At 47.6% G+C, this 24784-nt stretch overlaps 1 protein-coding gene across 1 annotated transcript in view; it reads right to left on the bottom strand.

The window, feature by feature from the left end:
* LOC135368164 (uncharacterized) overlaps nucleotides 1-24784 on the bottom strand; it is a 187769-nt gene that overhangs the window by 41223 nt on the left and 121762 nt on the right. The window lies entirely within an intron of this gene.

The following is a 24784-nucleotide window of genomic DNA, read 5'->3' as shown; positions in this document are numbered from 1 at the left end:
TCTGAAAGCAGAGCTTCACCGCATAGCGCACTATGCGCCAACCATTATACAGACATGATAGTTCTATCGCTTCTGGTTCCAGGAGGGAGGAGGCGTACGGCTTTTTGTGGCAGTTATCATATATCGCAATTGTCACAGAGAGACGTACGCCCTCTCTCATCGAATCAGAAGCGATGACCCTACCAATATGTGTACGGTTGGCGCACAACGTGCCGTGCGGTGAAGTTCTGTGTTTACAGTGTTGCGCACTATAAAAGCAGAACTTCACCACATAGCACGCTGTGCGCCAACCACTGCCACGAATGCTAGAGTTATCGCTTGTGATTGGCAGACAGAGGGGGCGTACGCCCTTTAAATGTGAATGTGCGTCCTGGTCCGACTTCTAAGGGAACTGTGCCAACGCAGAGCATGACTACGTAGGCCCACGGACGACCAATAAACACACACAACGGCAGAAGGACTTTAGTTCACGTCAGCAGCGCTCTACTGCGTAAGAACTAATGCTCAGTAACTATAATGTATTAGTGTGCTATATAGTGTGAGACGTTGAACAAATTTTCTCAAACAAGTAATGCTCAGAATGATTGTGGCTCACGACGTGTTATCATAAGATCAATTTCAAGCGTCCAAAACGTATTAGCACGACTAACAGGAAATATTACATTCTCGCAAAATATGGAAAGTTTGCGTAAAACGTGAGCGGTTACGCATACACGAGCCATTAGGGTAACACGAATCCGTATATTCCGTTAATATTTGCAACACATACGACGAGAAAAATTTACGACTCTTTCCAGATAAAAAAAAAAAAAAAAAAAAGAAGCAAACTGCCGTTTCCCCCGAATGCGCTCGCTGCATATTTAACGAACGAAGTAATAAAGAAAAAAGAGCGAAGCACCGTGGAGGTAAGGAAAAATAACGCATAAAGATAAACAACTCGTTTCTACAGAAAAACGTGAATTCAGATAGCGAGGTGCTAATTAACGCATTAACTCCGGTGATAATTTCTCCACGTTAGCCCAGGGGCGTAATTCTCGGAGAGAAATGTCTGCAGCTCACGGTAGTATCATTCGCTAAATGAATATCACATGCATGAGCAATGAAGTTTCTACCCCGGGAGTGGTGTTCCGTGCGCGTTTTTACGCGTTTCGCTTGATTGCAAAGCGCGGCGAAGAAACGGAAGGGGAAAAGGCGTTCTAGGAGCACTATATAGTAAACTGTCTTGCCGTAGTACACATTGAGTCGACGCTATATAGGGCTCTTAAAAACGTTTCTTGACGACATAACATCCTGAAAGCCAACCGTTGCATGGAATGATAAATATAGTGTCATCATATATACGTGCACTCTAAAAAAACGAGGTGGTGGCGATTGTGAAAGGGCTTGCCGTTGTCGGCCTCACAAAGATGGGCAACGTCACGACCGACGTCCTGGGCCGACTTCTAAGGGAACTCTAGCGACATATGTCTAAAAGCGTCCGACGAAAACCCAGGAAAAAACCCAGACGGCACACTCGGCACCGGGGTTAGAACCCGGGTACGCCCCAGTCTCTCTTAAAAAATGAACTTCACAGTATAGCACGCTCCTAGGCAACCATATATGACATATGATTTCTTGAAAATGGGAAGCGTACGCCTTTTACGTGTGCATGACAGTCTCGGCTCACCATTGTTGGCCGCACAGAAGTGGGTGTCGTCACGACTATATATATAAAAAAAAAAAAATAAAGTGTGCTCAGTTTTTTTTTTGGGGGGGGGGGGGGTCGAAGTACACTCTTAAAAATGAACTTCACCGCATAGCACGCTCCTAGCCAACCATCATCTCAAGTGATATCGTTATCTGCCCTGATTTGTTGAAAACGGGAGGAGTACGCCTTTTTTGTGACAATTATGAACAGCATAAGTGTCACAAAAAGGCGTACGCCTCCCGTTTTCAACAAATCAGGGTAGATAACGATATCATTCAAGATGATGGTTGGCTAGGAGCGTGCTATGCGGTGAAGTTCATTTTTAAGAGTGTAGCTTGCTGTTGTTGGCCGCACTCAAGTGGGCATCGTCCCCATATGGCGTACGGCTCCCATTTTGAACCAATCAGGGGCTGAGCTAGCGATATTATTGGAGAGGGTGGTTGGCTCAGAGCCTGCTATGTGGTATATGGTTCTGTTTTTAGAGTGCGGGTTGGTATTCCTCAACATTCTAATAAACAGAGCTTCATCGCATATAGCACGCTGTGCGCACACTATTGCTGCGAATGACAGGGTTGTCGCGCATGATTCGAGAGGGAGGCCTACAATTTTTTGGTGTCAATTTGGATATACGAGGGGCATTCAAGTCAAACCGGGACTTTCTGTCTCCTGAGTGTACAAATGGCTCTCGCTACTTCTTTTTCGTCACTTTCACACGCGACAGGCCTTCGCGTTCACCACGTGGTGGTCCAAAGTTTGTGCAAAACAGAAGACACGTGCTGGACAAGATGGCCGACAACGAGGTGAGCGCGCACATCGAACAACGAATTGTCATGAAGTTTCTTGTGAATGAAGGCGTAAAGTCATCTGAAATCCACAAAAGATTTCAGGCTCAGTGTGGCCACGATACACTTAGCCGTAGCAAAGCGTTTGAGTGGTGCAAACGGTTTCGACACGGCCGTACATCAGTGCAGGACGATCCTGGCCGGGGCGGCTCAGAGCCCAATGTCAGAGTTCCTGAGAACATCCAAGTTTTCCGCTGTTTTCTGGGACAAGGCTGGCGTTGTTCATGTTGATTTTCTGCCCAGTGGTACCACCATCAATAGTGCATGTTACTGCCAGGTTCTCGGGGATGTGCATAAGGCGCTGAAGCAAAAGCGGCCGGGCCTCATCACCAAAGGAGTCCTCCTCCTACAGGACAATGCACGCCAACATACCGCGCATCTCACGACACGCACCTTACAGGAACTTGGCTGGGAGTTGCTTCCACATCCCCCTTACAGTGATTTCCATCTCCCCCAGTGATTTCCATCTCTTCGGGCCACTGAAGGCGTTCCTTGGGGGCCACCACTTCAGCTGCGACGACGAGGTCAAGAATGCGGTCCAATCATGGCTGCTACGCGTCGGTAAGGATGTCTACGCTGGTGGCATCCAAGCCCTCGTGAAACGCTGGGACAAGTGCATTAGTGCCAGCTGGAGATTACGTCGAAAAATAAAACTAATTTCTCGCCTGTAAGTTAATTTTACTTTTGCGAAAAATGAAAAGTCCCGGCTTGACTTGAACACCCCTCGTACGATAACTGACACAAAAAGGCGGACGCCTACCTCTCTCTTCGAATCCGAAGCTGTAACCACCTTATTTGCGGCAATGGTTGGCGCACAGCGCGCTATGCGGTGAAGTTGAGTTTTTTAGAGTGAAGGACGACGCCCGATCGGGAGCTTCCTCCGTTTTCCGAGTTAATACGAGTGCGTCACGACAAAACCCGAGACAGATCAAAGCGAGCCACAAAGCACAGGTCGCCGGCGCGACAGAGCCATATGTCACCGACCCATTTACTTCCGCGAGATCGATTCGTCTGCGAAGGCAAGTCACTCAGAACACTTCAATACACTTCGTTTCGCAATTAATTGCTGCGAAGGCGCAACGGAATTAAAGGACAGATATAAGTGCTGCGTGGAGACGCTGAAGATGCTGCGAAGCTAAGGACTTCCACGAGACTTACATCCACCGTCGCGTGTTCGGAAGGAATACCCACTAATAACCTTCGTTAATTACCGCACGGTTCCTGAGTTTTGTTATGACTTCGATTAATTGCTCCTCCATCTCACCCGCCCTCCTTTCCGCTTCCTGTGCTCTAACGAGTTTCGTATTACGTGACAACACCGAATCCATGCTTGTTTCGCTTTTTAGCCTTTCTTGTCAGGCACTTTCATGTTAGGCGCTCTTGTAAAAGGCGCAAGAGGCGCACAGAGTGCAGGTGCTACAAAAAGGTGTAGGAATTCAGTGTCGGATATAGGGTGCCTGAATACTAGCTCCCTCTGAGTATAGGGTAGAGTCAACCTTTGTAGAAGCGAATGCCGCAAAGCCGCCATGTTGACGCCCAGGCTTACCATGCATCAGTGCTGTGTACCGATATCACCAACTTTTTCAAACTGCTCTGCTCTGTGTTTACTCAACTCCGAAATGTACACTCTTAACAATGAACTTCACCGCATAGCACGCTCCTAGCCAACCATAATCTCGAATGATATCGTTATCTGCCCAGGAAAAACAATAGACGTTCGAGGTACTCCCAGTAAAAGCCGCGACAGTAACACATCACAGTGGGAGTCAGGGGCGGATTTAATAAGAAGGGGGGGGGGCGACCGCCCCTTCCATACGGCTGTGTTCCCTATAATAAAAACCCTATTGTATAAGGAAGCAGGAGACGTCCGTAAGGATCGGTGGCAAACCATTTAATGACAGTAATGGCGGAAGAGAAAATCGAGGGCGGAAGCTCACGAGCTCCCGTGTCCCTGCGATCCTGTCGTCTTCCTTAACACTCCCCGGCGCGGAAGTACAAGTCAATCAGCTTCCAATTTGTAGAGAAGTTGTACTGGCCGGCTTACGGTTTTCCCTCCTGGCAAGTTGATTCTACAGGATCTAACCCTTCCATCTGGGCTCTGTGTTACGTGACTCACACGTCCTAGAGGCCACGATGTTCGCGGCCTTGACTCCGCAGCAATGAGTACTAGGTCCCCGACGGCGACGCTGTGCCGCTGTGACCCAGTATGTTTCCGCCGTCAAAGGTCCCCTCCTTTCGGCTGTGGTATGCCTACAGTTGTGCAGGAATCTTGACACCCAAGCGGTAACTCTCAGCAGCCGGTGGAGCGAACTGTATTTGGCAACATCCATTAGGGTAGTAGTAGCCAAGATGGGTACGCAGCACGCCGTCTGGGCCTTCGTTTCGTTTCGTACCTCGACGCAGGGTTCATCCGGAGTACGCCATGCTGGAGGCCAAGACTCTCGATCCATAAGCCACGAGGGCCTCTGCCACCATACACTGCTGTTCAGCAATTGGAGGCATGAAGTGCCTCTCGCGAGAAAGTCCGCGGGATTTTCTTTGCCGGGGCAGTGGCGCCACTGACTAGGCTCCGTACCAGCCAGTATCTCCGACACCCGGTTCTGTACAAAAGGTTTCCAGTCGTTCGTCGATCCGTAAATCCAGTAGAGTGTTATCTCAGAGTCCGTCCATAACACAGTGGGTACGGTGGACAAAGATAACGTCGTCTGTAAGAATCTCATAAGCCTGGTGGCGATGACGGCACCCATTAATTCGAGTCTCGGTAAGGAGACCGTTTTGACCGGGGCCACCCGAGACTTTGCCAAAAGAAGATCCGCACTGTAATGACCGTCCCTGTCGAGCGTCACCAGGTATGCGGCCGCACCGTATGCTCGCGGACTCGCGTCGCAAAACATATGCAGCGCGATGCTGCCCTCCGACATCTTCCCGCCGAGCCGCCGTGGTAACGAGACGCGAGACAATAAAGGCACCTGCTGGCACCAAGACGACCACACTCCCATCAGGTCTTCTGGTAGTTCTTCGTCCCAACTCATCTTGGAGAGCCAAATCCGTTGTAGCAAAATCTTGGCTGTCAACACGAAAGGCGCCACATAGCCCAAGGGATCATAAATGCGAGCCACTGCTTGCAGTACATATCGTGTGGTATTCGACCGTTGCTCCAGGAACTCTGATATTGACTTCAACGGATACCGAATTTCATCTGTCTCGATATCCCAAACGATTCCTAGGGCCTTCCTTAGTGGCGACGTGGTCGAACTTCCTGTCCCATCGGCGTCAAAGGTAGCCCGGAGATGAGCATCATTGCTCGTCCACTTAACCAGTTTCATGCCCGCGTCGCGGAAGATTTGCCGCGACTCGTGGTAAACAGTAAGTGCCTCTTCCGGCGATGGCATACCAACAACGAGGTCGTCCACATAGAAATGGCTGGAAAGTAAGGACGCCGTGCGTGGGTATGTCTCTTCTGCTGCTCTCAGGTGGTGACGTATAGTGGCAGCGAGAAGAAAGGGACTGGACTTGGCTCCAAAAGGCACTCGTGTCATGCGCCAGATTTCTACTGGGGGCAACGGTTCGCCTGCTCGTGGCGTCGTGGCATACCACAGAAAACGCAAACAATCTCGGTCAGCACTGTCCAGCACGATCTGTAAAAACGCCTTCTCTATATCCGCTGTGAGAGCCACATGATAAGATCGAAACCGCAACAGCAATTGCAGAACGTCAGGGTTAAGGTTAGGGCCGGCGTGAAGAGCTTCGTTGAGAGAGAGAGAACCGTGAGCCTTCGACGAGGCATCAAACACAATTCGAACCTTTGTTGTCTCGCGGTCCCTTCGGATGACTGCGTGGTGCGGCATATAATAGAGAGGCCCGGCCACCAACTCCGGTTGTAGGACCCGTTCAGCGTGTTGGAGACGCAAATACTGACGTATGGTGGAATCATATTCTTCCAGCAACGTTTGGTCTCTCCGTAATCGTTTGATGGTACTATCCAGCCTCTGGACCGCCAGCTTCTTGTTGTCACCCAATGCTTCAGGCGCTTCCGACTTCCAAGGCAAGCGCACGGTGTAACGACCGTTTAACAACTGCGCTGTGGACCGGAACTTGCGCAGGACAGTGTCACCGTCGGAGTCGGACTGGTGGCGATCAGTTATGCCCAAATGCTCTAACTCCCAAAAGGCGGAGAGTTGCTGGTCGATGACGTTGGTATCTTCCTGGTGCACCTCAACATGGAGAACATGAACCGACGGGATGTGACAGTGACCACCGCTGGCATTCCTGCCTGAGCCTTGAATCGTCCACCCAAACAGAGTTTCAACAGCCACCAGGTAATCTGATAAACGGGCGGTTGCTCCAGTCACAACTCCCCAATAAAAGTCCGCTCCAATCAATAATGAAATATCGGTGGGAGATGAGGGCTCGTCAGCAAGCTGTAGACCCATATTCTTGACGTGTTGCGCTGAATGCGAATCGAGAACAGGCAATCCATCGGAGCAGATGTCGGGGTATTCAACCGCCTCGATTGCCATACATGACGCCGAAAATTGGCTGCGCAAGAGAACCCGCACGCATCGATACTTCGTGCAGCTTGACGCAGTGTTTCCAAGGGCCCCAACATGCAAATCTTCGGATCGAAGCAGTGTACATCCGAGCTTCGTCGACACATCCTGTCGAATAAAACTGCGTTGGCTGCCGCCATCCAGAAGTATGCGTGCGAGACTTCTCCGGCCATCAGTTCCTTCAATCCACACCTTGGCTGTTTGCAGAAGGACCGCCGCGCCTGGCAAAACGGCAGAGGATGAAGAAAGAGACGTCACAACAGTTCCCGTAGACGCATGCACCGTCGACGGCTCTTGTGCTGTAGACTGAGACGACTGCGGGGACTGCTCAGTGCTGGATGAGTTGACTCCGGGGCACAGCTGAGTAAGATGACGTCTATGGCAGCGATCACACTGTAAGATCCGCCTTACCCTGCAATCCTTCGATATGTGCGACCGTCGTCCGCAAAGGAAACACCTGCCCTCCCGGCGCAGGATCAGTCGTACTTCCTCAGGGCTCAAACCAGCAGTGCATCCCTCCAATCGATGCTGTCCGGACTTGCAAAGCACACACGTAGGAGTGCTTGGGGCAGCCATTGCAGGTGCTGGATCTGAGACAGACGACGCGGTTGCTGTCAGCGAAGATGCAGAGGCTGGGGTCGGCTCCCTGCGCTTGGGAACGTCATCTGCCTCCCTTCGGGCTCGTTCCCGACATTCAATCTCATTCTCCAGGAAATCTAGTAGGGATGATAAAGAGTCGCCGTTGGTGTCCTTGCCTTTGTCCTTGGTTCGGTAGAAGTCCATTTCGAGGTCTCTAGGAATCTTCTTCAAGATGACCTGCCGAAGCGGAATTGCGTATTGTGCTGTCGTAACATTTAGGCTCTCCAGGTTCCTGATGCGCACTGTAACAGTCTCGTGGAGCTCACGCAACCCCTTTACGTCGGTGCTGGACCGAACAGTCCTGAGCTCGAAAAGGCGCCCCATGTTTTCGGTCACAAGAAGGTCGTCCTTCCCAAATCGCTTCTGAAGTATGTCCACGGCAGTCGTGTAGTTCTCATCGCTAATTGAGAGACCTTCAATGGCACGGGCTGCTGGCCCAGAAACGAGAGAAACCAGGTACTTCAGCTTGTTGACATCAGTGAGACGTTCGTTTTCATGAATACTCGCACGGAACTGGTCCCAGAACCCCTGCCATTTAGATAGGTCGCCGCTAAAGGTGTCGATCCGCAGCTTCGGTAGAGTGACTCCGGTAGAGTGACTCCGATCTCCTGAGGAGGATCGTCGAGGTCCCGTAGCATTAACGCCGTCACTTGCGGGAGCCAAAGATCGGGATGCGGTCGTGGAGTCTAGTGCGGAACACACTTGGAACTTGATCGCGGTGACTGACTCGAGGTATTGATCGCAGGAATTACACTCGCTCTCTATCAATTCCTCCGGTATGAGACCCTGAACCTCCCGGTCCTTTTCTTTCAAGGTAGCCCACTTCGTTTCCAAAACCGTCAAGGTTTGCTTCAGTTGCTCTCTGGGAAGAGGGGTCGTAGTCAAAAGCGTCTTCAGATCGTTCACCGTTCGGGTTATCGACGACCTGGCCTGACTTCGAAATTTCCTTATGCGATCAAGATCCTCCATTTCCTTACCAGCGATGAGAGTCGGTGCGTCCTTATAGCCTCCTCAATGCTTCCTAGTCGTAAGTTGACCCAGCGAGTCCCGGGTTTCGGCACCAGTGTATAAGGAAGCAGGAGACGTCCGTAAGGATCGGTGGCAAACCATTTAATGACAGTAATGGCGGAAGAGAAAATCGAGGGCGGAAGCTCACGAGCTCCCGTGTCCCTGCGATCCTGTCGTCTTCCTTAACACCTATCTCCTGGATGATGTTGTGCCGCAAAGCACGAAATTTCCTTAAGACCGCCACCCCCATGACAGACCCTTAAATCCGCCCCTGGTGAGAGTGCATGTGCATAAGGCCGCGACATCCATGACGTTCATCAACCATTATATCATCACCAGCCCCTCACTGTTCGGAACGAGGCACGTGAACATAGGGCTCTAACCGTGGCTCTAGTTACGCAGAGGCATCTCATCATTACAGGCACACTTTGACACCAGCCAATTTGGTGGAACGTCGGCATGCCGTGTCGAGGAGAACGTAGCATATTAGCAACGGGTAATTGCGCTTCCAAATGAGCGTTTTTCCCGCCAGTGTTTGGAATCACTGTGAGAGACACATAATCTCTAATGAAACCGGCGTAGGTATGCGCTTCTAGTTGGAGGAACAGTGCCGTTATGATAACATGAGTGGAATCATATGCGAAGGGTTTTCAATATGCCGGAAGTGAATGGGGCACAACGTCTCTTCCCCCCCCCCCTTTCATACGAAGAGGTCTTGCGGGGTGTCGGGGATGTCGGGGTCTTGTGAGGTTGTGAGGAAATTTTTTTTACAGGATGTTAACGCTCATACGCATGACACACGTGATTCTTAGGGTATCCCTAGAGGCGTTCATCTCGAGTGTCAGTTGGGTGGACTTCTCCGAGGGTGCACGGCCTGAGAAAGTTCGGTGTGCGTGTGTTGATAAGTAAATTTACAAAAATATGAATAAATTGCATTCGGCACCCAACCAATTCTGCAACCCAAAAATCCCAATAAAAACAAGATATAAAGGACAGAAATGTGTCCTAACACATGTTGTACATAACTGTGACCCGGCGACTATACGTTTGGTGTGTTGTTGCTGTTGTTGTTGTTGTTGTGTGCGTGTGTGTGTGTGAAGTACACCCAGTGAAGCTTTGAACCGTTTATTGACACAAGCTTTCATGCAGTGCACCGCATTTCATCGGGTGTAAAAGCTTATATTTTCTTTTGCACCTGGTGAAATGGCGTCCACCTGCACGAAAGCTTGTGTCAATAAACAGTTGAAAGCTTGTCTGCGTGTTATCACAGCTAAACAGCTGCGGCTACCAGTTGGCTACGGACAAGGACGGGCGGGGGACAGCAGGAAGCACTGGGATGTGGAGAGAGTTTGTATGGGTTCTGCACTGTAAACTGAAAAACACCCTTATGGGTGTAAATCGCTTGTCCTATAATTGACTCCTCTTTTTACACCGTACGGTCTGGAACACCCTTTTTAGAGGGTGTATCCCGTGTAAAACGCCCTTTGAAAGGGTGCTTTTCCTTGAAAGTACCGTCTTTTGCACTCTTTATACACCTCTTTAGGAGGGTGTTTAAGGATCTTACACCCTCCTAAAAGGGTGTTTAAAGGGTGCAAAAGAGGGCATTTTCAAAGAAAAGCGCCCTTTCCAGGGGTGATTTACACGGAATACACCCTCTAAAAAGGGTGTTCCAGACCATGTATGGTGTAAAAAGAGGTGTCAGTTATAGGACAAGCGATTTACACCCATAAGGGTGTTTTTCAGTTTACAGTGTGGGTCAAATTCAGGAGGAGCTGTGTGCGTCTGGAAAACCTGTAGGATTTCCCACGTAAAGGCTGAGACGCAGTGTTGTACGTAGCGCCGTTACTATACCGTAGCGGCACTACCGTATCCGTTACTTTTTTCGGTAGCGGAGTAGAGATCGCGCTACTTTTTTAAATAGGTAGCGTAAAAAGTATTTTCGTTACAAATTTGCGGTAGCGCAATCTGTGAGCGCTACCGCTACCGCTACTTCCCGATCGCAGGTTGGCGACAGCTCGACTTCGATCTATCATGAAGCCTCCACTCTGCCTGCCTTGGAACAAGCTGCCCAATATAACGGCCCATTCTGCGAAGACCTGGCACATAGTCCCAAAAGGAGGGCACAGAGGTCGTTATCTTACAAAAGAGGTTGTGTTCCCTATTTGGGATCAGATCCCCATTTGGGGAGTTGTCCGCAAACTGAGGTCACTCCTACTGCATTGTGGAGCCGTCCCCGCTAGCTATAAGTCATGGAACTGCTACTTATAACACAGGGTTGTGTCCACATGCACCATATTGCAGCACATACGCTTAGGTGCTTGAGTGTTGCCATTTCCTGTCCGCTGCAATGGAGGGGCTATGGCCTACTACAGCAAGCACCTTTGACTATATGGAGGAGAAAGAAAACTGTATCGTGGTGTTTATATGTCTTTTATGCGCCTCGGTGGGAGAGCTTATCTGTGCGTCAAGGAAGTCCACGTCCAATTTTGAAAAAGCACACCAAGGTATGTGTACTAACTTCTCGTTCCGTGCAAGCTCAGTTCTTCTTGTAACAACGCTGCAGAGCTTTTTAGCTGTAGGCTTGTTTTGTGCTTTATTTGCTTTAGGCGAACAGAAGAAGATATACGGGATATCTACCGAAGCGGCTTCAGTAAATCTGTAAGAATGGTCTTGTAAATTACAGCCTTCAGGCGACCCACGTGATTTATTATTTTGACATATGACTTTATTATTTTTTATTTTATTTACTATTTTCAGACGTTATTTTATTATTTTGAGACGTTTCAAGTACGTCATCAACGATGTTGTTCGCTTCTCTCCTAAAAAGTAGCGCATGAAGTATCACGTTACTCTTTACGAGTAACGGTAGCGGTATTTCGTTACTTTTTGCTCAGGTAGCGCGTATCGGTATTGCGCTACCTTTTTCGGGTAGTGGGTACAACACTGCTGAGACGGCACGGCTCGTGGAATGCTTCGAACCTAGCAACTCTCAGCATTTAACGTGATAGCCGAGGTACAGCCAACGAGCGAAGGCTGTCACGTTTACCATACCGCTGGCGACTGCAAGTTGTGGTTCGTAATGCTGAACTTAAAGGACCATCCTCAGGATGTTGGGAATATTGTGAGGACCCTTCACATGACTTTACTGTTTTAATAAGGAAACGGTATAGTAGGATATCGTAGTACCGCAGGATAGTGTAGCAGGCTACTTAATCTTTCATCATTCTATCTTCGCCGTCGCTCATCATCATCACCCAACATTGTCATCACTCATATTAGACCCCGTAGCTATGGGGTAGCGTTCCACTCTTAGAGTAGGAAAACCTTCCCACTTCACCGTCAGAATATAATTGGAGTAGCCAGTCCCGAGTGACTCGAGACTCCATTTTTTTCTTTTAAAAATCAATCAATCAATATAATTGTTGTTGTTGTTACTTAATAGAACTAAAATCCTAAGAACAATCTTGATAGTAACAGTGAGATACTGAGAACGGCTCCAACATCCTGACCATCCTTGGAACTGTTGTGAGAAGCGTTATTATTTGCTCCTTATAATAGTCGCGCCTAAACTGCGCTGGAATCACGGAGCGTTGTTGCCCCGTGACTCAAGGTAGACTTTCAGAGGATTAAACTGTTCGACTTACATCGACTGCCAGCTAGATGAGCCTACGAAAACAGGCGGCGCACGCCTCTTTTGGACACGTTATTTGAAATTCACAATGTCAAAAAAAAAAAGGAAAGAAGAGACGGATCCCTTCAATTTCCCAAACGTGGGAAAAGAGAACGTACCATGTCGTTCGGACTGGTGACTGGCTAGGAGCGTGTTACGCGGCGAAGTCACCCACTTCCGTCCCATCAGTACCGGTCATCCTGCCTCTACATCACTTTGAAGTCCTCAACTCCCCATTCTCCCACTTTCTTTTCCTTTTTTTTGGCTATAGTCGTGACGATGCCCGGATACGTTGAAAACGGGAGGCGTACGCCTTTTTTGTGACACTTATGCTGTTCATAACTGCCACAAAAAAGGCGTACGCCTCCCGTTTTCGACAAATCAGGACAGATAACGATATCATTCGAGATGATGATTGGCTAGGAGCGTGCTATGTGGTGAAGTTCATTTTTAAGAGTGTAGCCGTATCATTCGTTGCAGTGGCTGGCGCAGAGCGTGCTATGCGGTGAAGTTCGGTTTTTAGAGCGTACAAACGGTACAAATTCAGGGGGACATGAACCCCCCCCCCCCTGGCTACGCCCATGCTTTCAAAAGTCAAAACGGACGTGGTGGCCTTCAGCATGTTATGCGCCCTCTGTGGCAGCCACTGCAAGCCGCCCACCTCCGTTCTTAGAGCGTGCGCTTTCCACCAACTCCCTCAAGTTACAAACGTCTATTTTAAGAGAAAGGACAGCTCCGAAAGACCATAACCTTTAAGGGAAGACAAAAAGCGCTTTATATCACAAAGAAAGGGAAAACGGACACAGACATCCAAATGGAGAGCCAACCGTCAGAATAATTTACGATCGGTTGAGATGGTTGTGCCCTCTACTTCTCTAAGCACTAACTTACCCTCCTAATGCGGCGGAGAGCGATAGCTTTTTCCCTTTTCTGTTCTTTAACCACGAGGAGCGAACATGCATGAGATGTGCTGCAGTCGAAGTGGGTGGCGAGCCTTAATGCGTTGATTTCTGCCCTTTCCGGCGCAGGTTTTCTCCGGCGGTAAGTTTTTGGTCCATAAAGCAGAATGGCTTTCTCTGAAGCGGCTGACAGACGGCTCTGTGGTCGAAGATAATGGCTTCGTGGAGGTGACGGCTTCGAAAATAATGGCGCCGTACAAGTTGCTTGGAAACGCCGCCTTACGCACGAATGCGTAGTTCCTGATACCCCCCTTGCGTTCACGCGTTTTATGTGCGCGTTGTTAATTATGGGGACAGAAGATGGTTGTCCTTGAGCACTCTTAAAAGGGAACTTCATCGCGTAGCGCGCTAAGGGCTAACCAGTGCGCAAAATGGTGCCATTAGTATTCCTGATTTCTGGAAAGCACGGGGCGTCCTCCATTTTATGACAACTGCGTATGAGCACTCTTAAAAATGCGGGGGGTGGGGGGTAGATCAGCTCGCCGTTATTGGCGAGCCGACAGAAGTGCGCGTCGTCACGACTACGAGCAGAAAAAAACAAAAAAAAGAAAGACTGATGGAGGATAGAGGATGAAGGGCGGAGATGCGTAGAGGGTGCATGAGTTCGTCGGGGAGAGCAAAGTGTTAGAGGGGTCGCCGAGTAAGACCCGCCTCCTGCAGAAAGAAAACGAGGTTTCTTGCTCTAGCGGAACGTTCGGCTGAAGAACCACCGGGGTAGAGCATGTCCGCTAGCGTGCAGAGCTGGAGTGAAAGGGATGGGCTTCACCTCATAACACGCTCATAGCCAACCATCACCCCGAACGACATGGTTCGCGCCCCCGATTTGCTGAAAACGGGAGAGGAGGATGCCATTTAGGATGACGGTTGACGAGGAGCGTGCAATGCAGTCTCGTTCATTTCTCATTCTCATTCTCTCATTCTCATTCTCTCTCGTTCATTCGCAGTTTCATTCGTCGTTCATTTCTTCGAACGGTTTTAAGAGTCAGGAACTGTAAAAGAGGGTAACACCTGTCGATCCGGATTTCACGCAAACAAATAAAAAAACAAAAAAGAAGAAGAAGAAGAAGGCCTTCTCGCTCTTCGTACACATGCCGATCGGCTGTGCTGAATTAACTCGACGTTCTCCAGTGGCCGTATTGGTAGCATGAGTTTGCACTTAGGCCTATACTACATTTTCGGGGGCTGTTCAGATTTTACCGTAGTGATGATAACGGAATATGGTGGCTAAAATGACTTTTGCTGAGTATAATCCTCAAATGCAAGGCTTTAATTACTATCTATTCGAAACAGGGAGCGGGAGTGTAGAAAATTCTGTGTAACTAGGAGATCTTCTTCAGATATTTTAAATGTGTTGTATGTGTTCGAGTAAAGCAAGTACGTCCGTTTGTCAAGTGTGCGTCCGCCCGCGACCGTCTCCTGTAAAGCGTGCTTCGTCCGCACTGCCGCAACGTATGCAGGCGAAGTAGGCGATCCCCGGCTCAAGTAGACGTTGCTTCGTTCGTTGTGACTGAAGGTGATGCCAGTGAAGCGGGCTCTTCAGCATTCTAAATAAGAGTTAGTACCCAGCCTCCTATGCGGTGAAGTCCTGTCTGAAGGGTACCGCAGGAGTGTCAATCTCGAAAAATGTACCTATTCGATAGCCTGAGCCCTCTGTATCCTTATGACATAATTTTCGTTCCTGTTGGCCTCGTAATTTGTTCGAAAATTAATATTCAAAATTACACTACATTGCATATCCGGGCAACACTGAGCCTAAAACGAAAGAAGCTGAAGAACAAAATAGAAGGAGGGCAAAAGATGAAGCGGACATTTCCTTGAGTCTGAGAACGGGACGAGGGACAGCGGACAACAAGCTGACGCGGAGACCCACAAACCAACAAGGAAGACAAGTTTATTTCCACAACGTGGAAGTAATACCACTGTCACCCGGCAAACCGCATGGCATTCCCAGCGAATGACAGGCGCACCTAATGTCATTCGTTTGTCTTGCATCGAGCTACACGAAGAACCAGAATGGCATTCGCAAATGATGTCACTGTCGATAATTAAGACACCAGGGCCTCTTCTCGAAACTAGCAAGCCTTTAGATTAATTCTAGGTTTCCGCGTTTTCTTTTTTAATCGGAAAACACTGAAAAACATACGCCGGGTAAATTTACCCACATTCGGTTTTATCCGAAAAACACCGAATTTCGAGGTACATTCCAAGAACGCTGACAGAGATAAATTGCCGCACATGCCCAACAAGTTGTTGATGCAGATCAGAAAACCACACAGAAATACGGTGGTTGTGAAAAATGTCCGTGTACTTTCTCCTTAGCCGTAAAACGCCACCGCAGCGAACAACGCCATGTTGAATGCGCGTCATGCGGAACTTACATTGTGATTTCTATTCGCCGATAACTGTCGGGTAAACCATGTACACGCCAAGAAAAAACATCGAAAAACGCCGATTTCGTGAAAATTAATAAACACCGAAAAACACACGGCGAATCCGCCCAAAAATAAAAACCGACAACGCGGAACCCTAATTTTTTCACAGAATCATTGCGTTTTCAACGGCACTTAGTTGGCTAAGAATCATACAAGCAAAGACAAGTAAGAAGCCTATCTGTACCGCACTTGGCAACATGGTGACTGGGAACGAGGGTGGTTCTCCGAAAAACGAGCCTTCCTTCCTTTACTTCGTGTCAAAAGTTATCAAACTTAAAATATTGGAGTTCAACTTTTCATTCGTCGTTCATTTCTTCGAACGGTTTATCGTTGTTGTTTTTGCTACCTCACTACTGCGTGGGTGCGCAGCCGGTGCGGCAGGGAAAAGCGAATGAGTTTCCCGAACTCATTCCTTGGGAATCGGACGTTCAGTTAGCAGTGTGATACCCTAGTCAGACGGCAATCTTAAGCCCGTTAGCGGAACGGCGGTAGTCAAACCATAATTTCGAATAGCATCGTTCTCCGCCCTGATTTGATGAAAACAGGCGGCATACGCTTTTTTTTAGGCAAGTGTGAACTGCATAATTGTCACAAAAAGGCGTACGCCGACCATTTTCATCAAATTAGGGCAGAGAACGATGTCATTCGAAATTGTGGTTGGACTACACTGTTAAAAATGAACTTCACCGCATAGCACGCTCCTAGCCAACCATCATCTCGAATGATATCGTTATCTGCTCTGATTTGTTCAAAACGGTAGGCGTACGCCTTTTCTGTGACAATTATGAACAGCATAAGTGTCACAAAAAAGGCGTACGCCTACCGTTTTGAACAAATCGGGGCAGATAAAGATATCATTCCCGATGATGGTTGGCTAGGAGCGTGCTATGTGGTGAAGTTCATTTTTAAGAGTGTACAGGTGAAGTAACGGCTGTTACGCTAATGGTCTAAAGTTTGCCGTCTGACTAAGGCATCAGGGGTATATGCTTGTCCTATAGCCTACACTCTTAAGAATGAACTTCACCACATAGCACGCTGAAGGCCCACCATTGTACAGAATAATACCCGTGCCACTCTTGATTGCGCGGGGCGTACGCCTATTTGTGTACATTTCTGCATAAGTGTCACAAAAAGGCGTACACCTCCCGTTTTCAACAAATCAGGGATGAGAACGATGGCATTCTTGATGATGGTTGGCTAGGAACGTGCTATGTCGTTAAGTTCATTTTTAAGAGGCACAGTTCCCCTAGAAGTCGGCCCAGGACGCACATTTCCTCAGGGCGTCAGTCGTGACGTTGCCCACATACGTGAGGCCGACAACGGCAAGCCCCTACAACATCACCACCACCACCACCATCATTTTTAAGAGTGTACTCTCTAGCCACGCACACTTTAAAAACTGAACTTCACCGCATAGCACGCTCCTAGCCAACCATCATCTCGAATGATATGGTTATCTACCCTGATTTGTTGAAAACGGGAGGCGTACGCCTTTTGTGTGACAATTATTGAACAGCATAAGTGGCACAAAAAAGGCGTACGCCTCCCGTTTTCAACAAATCAGGGCAGATAACGATATCATTAGAGATGATGTTTGGCTAGAAGCGTGCTATGCGGTGAAGTTCATTTTTAAGCGTGAATGATAGGGTTATCGCTTCTGATTCGAAGGCAGAGGTGGCGCACGCCCTTTAATGTCAGGTACATCATAATTGACACATTAAGGCGCACGCCTCCCGAATCAGAAGCGATAAGCCTATCATTCCTGACAACGGTTGGAGCAGAGCGTGCTATGCGGTGATGCCCAGTTCTTAGAAGTACCTATCTTCCCTTGTGACAACGTGGAAAGAAACAAGTTTGTCTTCCTTTGCTCGTTTGGGAGCCTCCATGTCAACTTGTTGTCCGCTGTCCTTGTCGCGTTGGGTTTACAACAAGCTGTAAAAACAACGCCCACAACATAAACTGCCTGTCTGATGCGTTAAGGCACATTTAGGAGTGCACGACTCTTACCTCAATGTCAGCGAGAAAGAACTAACTTATAACAAGATAAAGGACTTACGAATGGCTTCCGCCCTTCCAGACAACGTAACTAAGGAAAAGCAGCTAAAGCACGCGAACGCCGTCTCCAGAAAGAAGGCATCGACATGTTCTCGAACTGGCGAAAGGGTACGAAGGATGGCTGACACTTCTGTTCCAGGGTCGCCCACTCTCCGTAGTGGGAAGAAAGACATTCTCGCGTCTCGCGTTGCTTAGGATGCACGTAACAACAAGGATACAGAAGGACATGCGGGCAAACGTTTTCTCGGGCTGTAATCAGGTTTCGCCCCGTCGGGGACTGCCGAGGACGGGTCGAACATGTCTCCATTCACCTTCCATTCCGATGGGAGATGTTTGTTTTTGTTTGCGTCTCTTTCTCTGGGTTCCTTTGCTGCACGGTGGAAACACTGACACGGCGCAATGTCTGCGTATGACGTTCGACGCGAAAAGAAGTTGGTTGATGTTTGATCCAAGACGAGTTCTGTACGTTTCATTTATGTTGCCTACACTCTTAAAAATGAACTTCACCGCATAGCACGCTCCTAGCCAACCGTCATCTCGCATGATATCGTTATCTGATCTGATTCGCTGAAAACAGGAGGCGTACGCCTTTTTTGTGACAATTATGAACAGCATAAGTGTCACAAAAAAGGCGTACGCCTCCCGTTTTCAACAAATCAGGGCAGATCACGATATCATTCGAGATGATGGTTAGCTAAGAGCGTGCTATGCGGTGAAGTTCATTTTTAAGAGTGTACAGTTTTAGTGTTCCTGGTTTTTATATATTTTGAATAGATGAGTTGAAAGTTCACGAGATGATGTGATGTGATAGGGGAAGAAAAAAAAAGGGGGATATGTTTAATAAAAAGAAAATAAAAATATGGACAAGAAGAGCTGCAAATGCGAACGTGTTTTCGGCATTGGTTTGATTTCATACAGTGGCACGAAATGTCAGCATGAACTTCTCATTATGAAGATGTTTCAGTGTTGATGCTTCTAACCAGTTTTGCAAACAGAGTGAAGGCGATCTTGTGGCCTTCAGCACTGCTTTTTCGTCATTATTATTATTTTAACTTGTAATTAAGGCAACTTCCAGAACCAACGTTAGAAGAAATTGTACCTTGTGGGCAGGGGCGTAGCCAGGAATTTTGGACAGGAACCAGGAACGTTGAAAAGCTGCTAAATATGCAGTAGAAACCCTCAATGTATGCAATCTTTTTCCTAATTCTAGGGATGAAAGCCAAGCACGGAACGCATATTTACCAAAATTTGAGCGAGGGATCACACAGAAAAGCGCCCTTCGTTCAGAAGCACACAACTACGAAGGCTTGCGTAACATATATACTATACGTATATCACGCGCAGCTGCTAATGCTTTGCTTTCGACAGTGCGCCGCAGTGCTGAGTATAATACGAGCACCATCCGTCATCGTAACGAGAAAGAAGTTTGCGAAGTACAAACCATTGGTCATGCACGCGCAAAGAACGCGCTCCGACACCGTGCGAGGGCGCCGATGTAGAAAAGGTGGTTGGTATAGGCAAAAATCAAATGGAGGATGTGGGCTCAAGAAGAGAGCCCCAAAGAAAATGTCGGTTGGTTGGTATAAAAAGAAAAATATCGAGATGTTGGTCTTAAAAGATCTTGAACATTTGTAGATAGAAATGAATTCGTGCACTCTAAGAAAAAAAAGGAAAAGGTAGAATTTTCTACCCATCTCGGTAGGGCTGTATTGCAACCGCACTTCTACTTAAGCCAATTTTACCTTTTGGGTATACACTCATAGAAATGAACTTCACCGCATCGCACGCTCCTAGCCAACCGTCATCTCCAACGATATCGTTATCTGCCATGATTTGTTGAAAACGGGAGGCGTATATTCGCCTCTCGTTTTCTCGTTTCATATAGTATATTTAACATATTGTTAATCGACTACGAGAAATGCATAAATTCTCGCGTCTGAATTATTTCCATAAAGCTAAAGCAACAATCAAAAGCAGAACCATATTACTTTTAAACTTGTAACGTAACAGTTCCTGCCCTCTGAACTCTTCCTGTCCAGAGCAATGTGAACAATGAAACGAGAAAACACCCGTCGGCCAACGAGGCTTTCGGCGGACTCCAGAGGCGCCAATAGACGAGTTCAGAAAATCCCAGAGTGCTTAGCGCCTCTTTGAACTGTGGGAGTTTACTAATACGGAAGAAACAGGTGGCCTTCAAACTGTTCCGATGTCTCCCCCACTGGTCCATTGTCCACGACGTGTCAAGGTCAGCGAAAGTGAAACTTGAAGGATTATTCTGCGTTCCCCTACTCAGCAAGCGCCCAGGATGCAATGCGTGCGCAAAGAGCACTGGGACTTTCTGAAGTGGTCTATTTGTAAAAAAAGAAACGAACAAATGTGGTCGGTAGATTCGAAAGATTCGATTCGCCGTTTTGGGCGCTGAGATTCGAATTCCCGAATCCACGAATCCCTGCCTAGGATTCGTGGATTCGGTTGGCACATCCCTATAGCAATATATAACTGATAATAAACTGATATAACGATAATAAAACTGCGCATCAACCACATGGAAGCGGTGGAATGCCGGGAAGGCACTCGGAGTAGTTCGTTCTGCGGTGACGTACCCTATACTCGTTCATATTGATTCCTCCACGAAAATCGATCGTTTCTATGTAACGATTTAAACACTAGGCTCTCATGCGAGCCTGGGAAGCACGTGATATCGATACACCTGAGCCCCCATGATAGGAGCCACGCGGCGTTGGGGAGATACGCTGGACGCGATGGGAAAGTGATTGAATGAGACGCTGCATCACGCGTATACACACACATGGACGTGCTGGAGCAGCTGATCGTATACTGGAGTTTTCCATCATTAGGGTTCCCGTTTTTCGGTGCTTAATTTTTTTTAGACAGATTCGGTGGGAGAAATCGGTGGCTACTTCGCTCACCAGGAATCGGTGTGTTTCGGTGGTAATATTTTGAAACGTGAAGACACCCGGTGGAAAGCGGTCGATTTGTCGAATCGATTTGTCCAATCATCGCAGGAGATTGTTTCAACTCAACACAATCGTTGGGTGCCTTCGAATAGTGACGCGTCACACACGCCGTCACAGTGTGCGTCATATGTGCGCCTTCGAGCCAAAGTGTTCGAACGAGCACCCTGAGCACCGCTGCGCGCGCCATCTACTGCCGTTCGTCTGCAACGTAGATTTAAAGTAGCACAGCAGTCATTTTCAACACCCTGTTCTCTGCCTGTAAAACTGTTAAGCGGGCCAGTAAAATGCACCGTGAGAAGTAATTCACCCCACATGGTCATAACTATCGCGGTCATGGAATTTAAAGTGCGCTGCAAAAGCGACCGTGTATTAAAGTGGTGGAGACCAGTATACCATTCTCCAACCTTGCGCCGACGTCATACTGTCAGCGCTCGCTGAATGGTCCAGAGGAATGTTGTCTGCTAATCAGCTTTCCAGAGCTCTGAAGAAGCATTGCTCCAAGTGAAACTCCGGCGAGACAATGAAATCCTCCATGCGCACAGTCTCCCTTTCGGTCCCACGTTCCCCCGAGCGAAGAGGATTATCGACTACAAAAGGGGAAATCCCTCAAGACAAAAAGAAAAAGACAGGCGCTGACCTGTACGACTGACCAGCGAACGGGAAATGCGGGAATGCGCTGACATCATGTCGTCACCGGTCACGTGCACATTGTCCTTCTCCTTCTCTTTACACCTCGCTGGGCGAGTCGAAAGTGAACGCGCCCAGTTGTGTTTGTGTACGTTATTTTTGTGTTGTTGTTGTTGTTGAGGGAATGCATACATCAAAACCTTTCGCGCTACTCGGCAAATTGACGCGTATGCTTTTATGAGATGTCTTCTACTGAAAATATTTTGGACGGCCCTCTGTACTCCTTTAAGAAGAGACTCCAGAGCAGTGTTGTACATATCGCCGTTACAAGTAACGCCGTTACTGTAATCGATACTTTTTCGGTATCGGAGTGCGTATCGCGATACTTTTTAAGATTGGTATCGGAAGAGTATTTCCGTTACAAATTTATGGTAACGCGATCTCCGTATCGTTACCGATACCGATACTTTTTAGTGCCTCACCCTTTCTTCACCGACGACATTTCTCACTCTTGTTCATTGTCAATGGTTCGCCTAGCCCTCGACAAGAAGCCTGTGGACATGTCCAAGTGCTCCGTAACCGGAATTATAGAATTATAGAATTACTATACCAAACACATGTTCACTGCTTTTCTGAGAAACTGGAGAAAATAACCACAACAAAAGAGTTGAGGTCAACGAACAGAGGTCAAGTCATTGACAGTACGCTCTGGATTCCACTGCTTAGCTGCCGTGTCGCACTGAGTCACGCTCACATATACTGTGGTATTGTTAACTTCGGATAGGATTCCTTGGTAATCGGACTCCAGGGTGTGTGTGCCTGACACTAACGTAATTGTCATACTGGTCTCTGCCAACTGCCGGAGAGACCACGGCCTGAAACGATGGAAGAAGACGAGTTCCAGAACGAGCTGATTGATTTTAAAATAATAATAATAATAATAATAAAAAAAAGAGCTATTGATAAAAGTTTGCTGTCTTTTTACTGCAAAACTGTTTACGTAAGCGATACAGTATTTCTATGTTGCATCATCTTCGTGTTTCAAACAAAAGTATCGGGCAAAGTATCGCGTTACTTTTTTTTAGTAACGGTAGCGGTATTCGTTACTTTAAAAAATAAGTATCGTTATCGGTATTTCGATACTTTTTACTCAAGTAACGAGTATCGGTATCGCGATACCATATTTCGGTAACGGGTACAACACTGCTCCAGAGGGCGCATAGCAGGAGGCGAGCGAATGGAATTCCCCCCCCCCCCTCCACCCCGGTACCAGGAGACGGCTAGAATTTCTCTGAGTTCGACACGGACACCAATGAAATTATGGCGTACTTATTGCTAATTTCATTGCTAAATTAATTGTTTAATTGTTTCGTTTATTAAAAATTGTTTTAAGTGCTAAAGGGTATCTAACGTGAGACACTAAACTTACAAGAGTAATTGTTCCGCGCTATTTCGCCTTCACTGTATACCACTGTATATACGCTCATACGCGTCATGCGACCGTGTATCTTACTGTCATTGTGAAGAACAGTCTCTGTTCGAAATATCGGCGGCTTCTGTCCTGAGGCAACTCCCTTCCTACATTCTACCGGTTCGCTGGATTTCTACCCATCTATGTCATTGTTTATGTTTGTTATATACGTATCCAACTACCAAAGAGTGCAGGTGTCTCACATGAGGCGATACGCAGGGTGGCGGGTCGCGCTGTTTGCGAAGCGATGCAACCTGACGCGGCTTTCAACGCATTCGTTCGTGAAAAAAAAAAAAAAAGACAAACAAAATGCGTTCTTTCTGCGTGCAACTCATTGAACAACACTCTGAAAAATGAGTTTCACCGCATAGCACGCTCCTAGCCAACCATGATCTCGAATGATATCGTTATCTGCCCTGATTTGTGTAAAACGGGAGGCGTACGCCTTTTTTGTGACATTTATGAACAGCATAAGTGTCACAAAAAAGGCGTACGCCTCACGTTTTTAACAAATCAGGGCATATAACGCTATCATTCGAGATGATGGTTGGCTAGTTGCGTGCTATGCGGTGAAGTTCATTTTTAAGAGTGTACGGCTTTTCGTGGCAATTATCATATATCGCAATTGTCACAAAGAGACGTACGCCCTCTCTCATCGAATCAGAAGCGATGACCCTATCATTCTGTGTACGGGCTGTATTCTGTATTCTGTGTATCATTGGCTAGGAGCGTGCTATGCGGTGAAACTCATTTTTAAGACTGTAGTTCAACGATCGCAACTTTCACGCGCACTGCTCCTGCACGTCCCCACTCCCTTTTTGGAGGAGTGCTGACCTCAATCCCCACAAGTTCCCGATTTCGCTGCACTGCGAATCCTCGTCGTGCAACCGAAAAGAACGTAAGAAAGTTCACTGGCGGCGGGCGGATCAGACGACCATGTTACCGACGCTGTGTTTAGTAAAAGAGAGAGAGATGTCTCTGATGCGCATGCGTCTCTCGGCAGAACAACGCGCGCGAAAGGCGACCTGCAGCCGGCCTCCGTCACCTTGATGACAGGTGTGGGTGTCCGATCGCAGCGGAGGTCACTTGCGAGCCCTAGGAGCAGGGATGGGCAGTAATACTCATATTTTGTATTATAATACTAATACATAATACTTCCTAGAAATCGGTATTATAATACAGATACAAATACATTTCAAAAATGAGTATTATAATACATAATACTAATACCTCTGTGTATTACACGGGTAATACTTGTAATACGCTTGTAATATACTTAACTTGGGAAGAAAAAAGGAAAAGAACAGAAGAATTACTTAGATATATGCCCATTACTTATCGATACAGTCATTTTCCAATGACGTTTTATTCACGCTTACATTTTTGCACATGGCCTGATCTCTCCGAATAAGATCAGATAGCGCTGATCAATTCGATCGCAGTGAACAACTTGCTCTCACTGTGGCAGAGCCCTGATTTCATCCACTCTGGACGATAAAATGTGGGCCGTTCAAAAATCTGTGACTGCCCATAGTGCAACCACATACAGGGGTGACTGGCTGCACTGGACGCACTCTTTCATAAGACAAAGGGCTTGTACAGGTATGACTCATCCTTACGGATTCTGAAGTAGAAGGAATGCGAGGAAACCTCCAGTAACCTCTGGCCCCAAAGTCACTTGTTTTGGGATAATTTGGGGCAGGGGAACACTGTAATAGGAGCCTTGTTCATGTTCAAATGTTTGTGGGACCCGAAAAATTACTGATAAAGTGCACGGGTGACACTTCGCAGGTCGAACTTACGACCTCTGGGAAAGTATTACGCCTTCAAAAGTATTATAATACATGTAATACCTCGTTTTGTGTA

This window comes from Ornithodoros turicata, chromosome 9 (genome assembly GCF_037126465.1).
Source record: "Ornithodoros turicata isolate Travis chromosome 9, ASM3712646v1, whole genome shotgun sequence".
Classification (NCBI taxonomy): domain Eukaryota; kingdom Metazoa; phylum Arthropoda; class Arachnida; order Ixodida; family Argasidae; genus Ornithodoros; species Ornithodoros turicata.
Note: the sequence above shows the minus strand (reverse complement) of the source record. Positions and strands in the feature narration are given on the sequence as shown.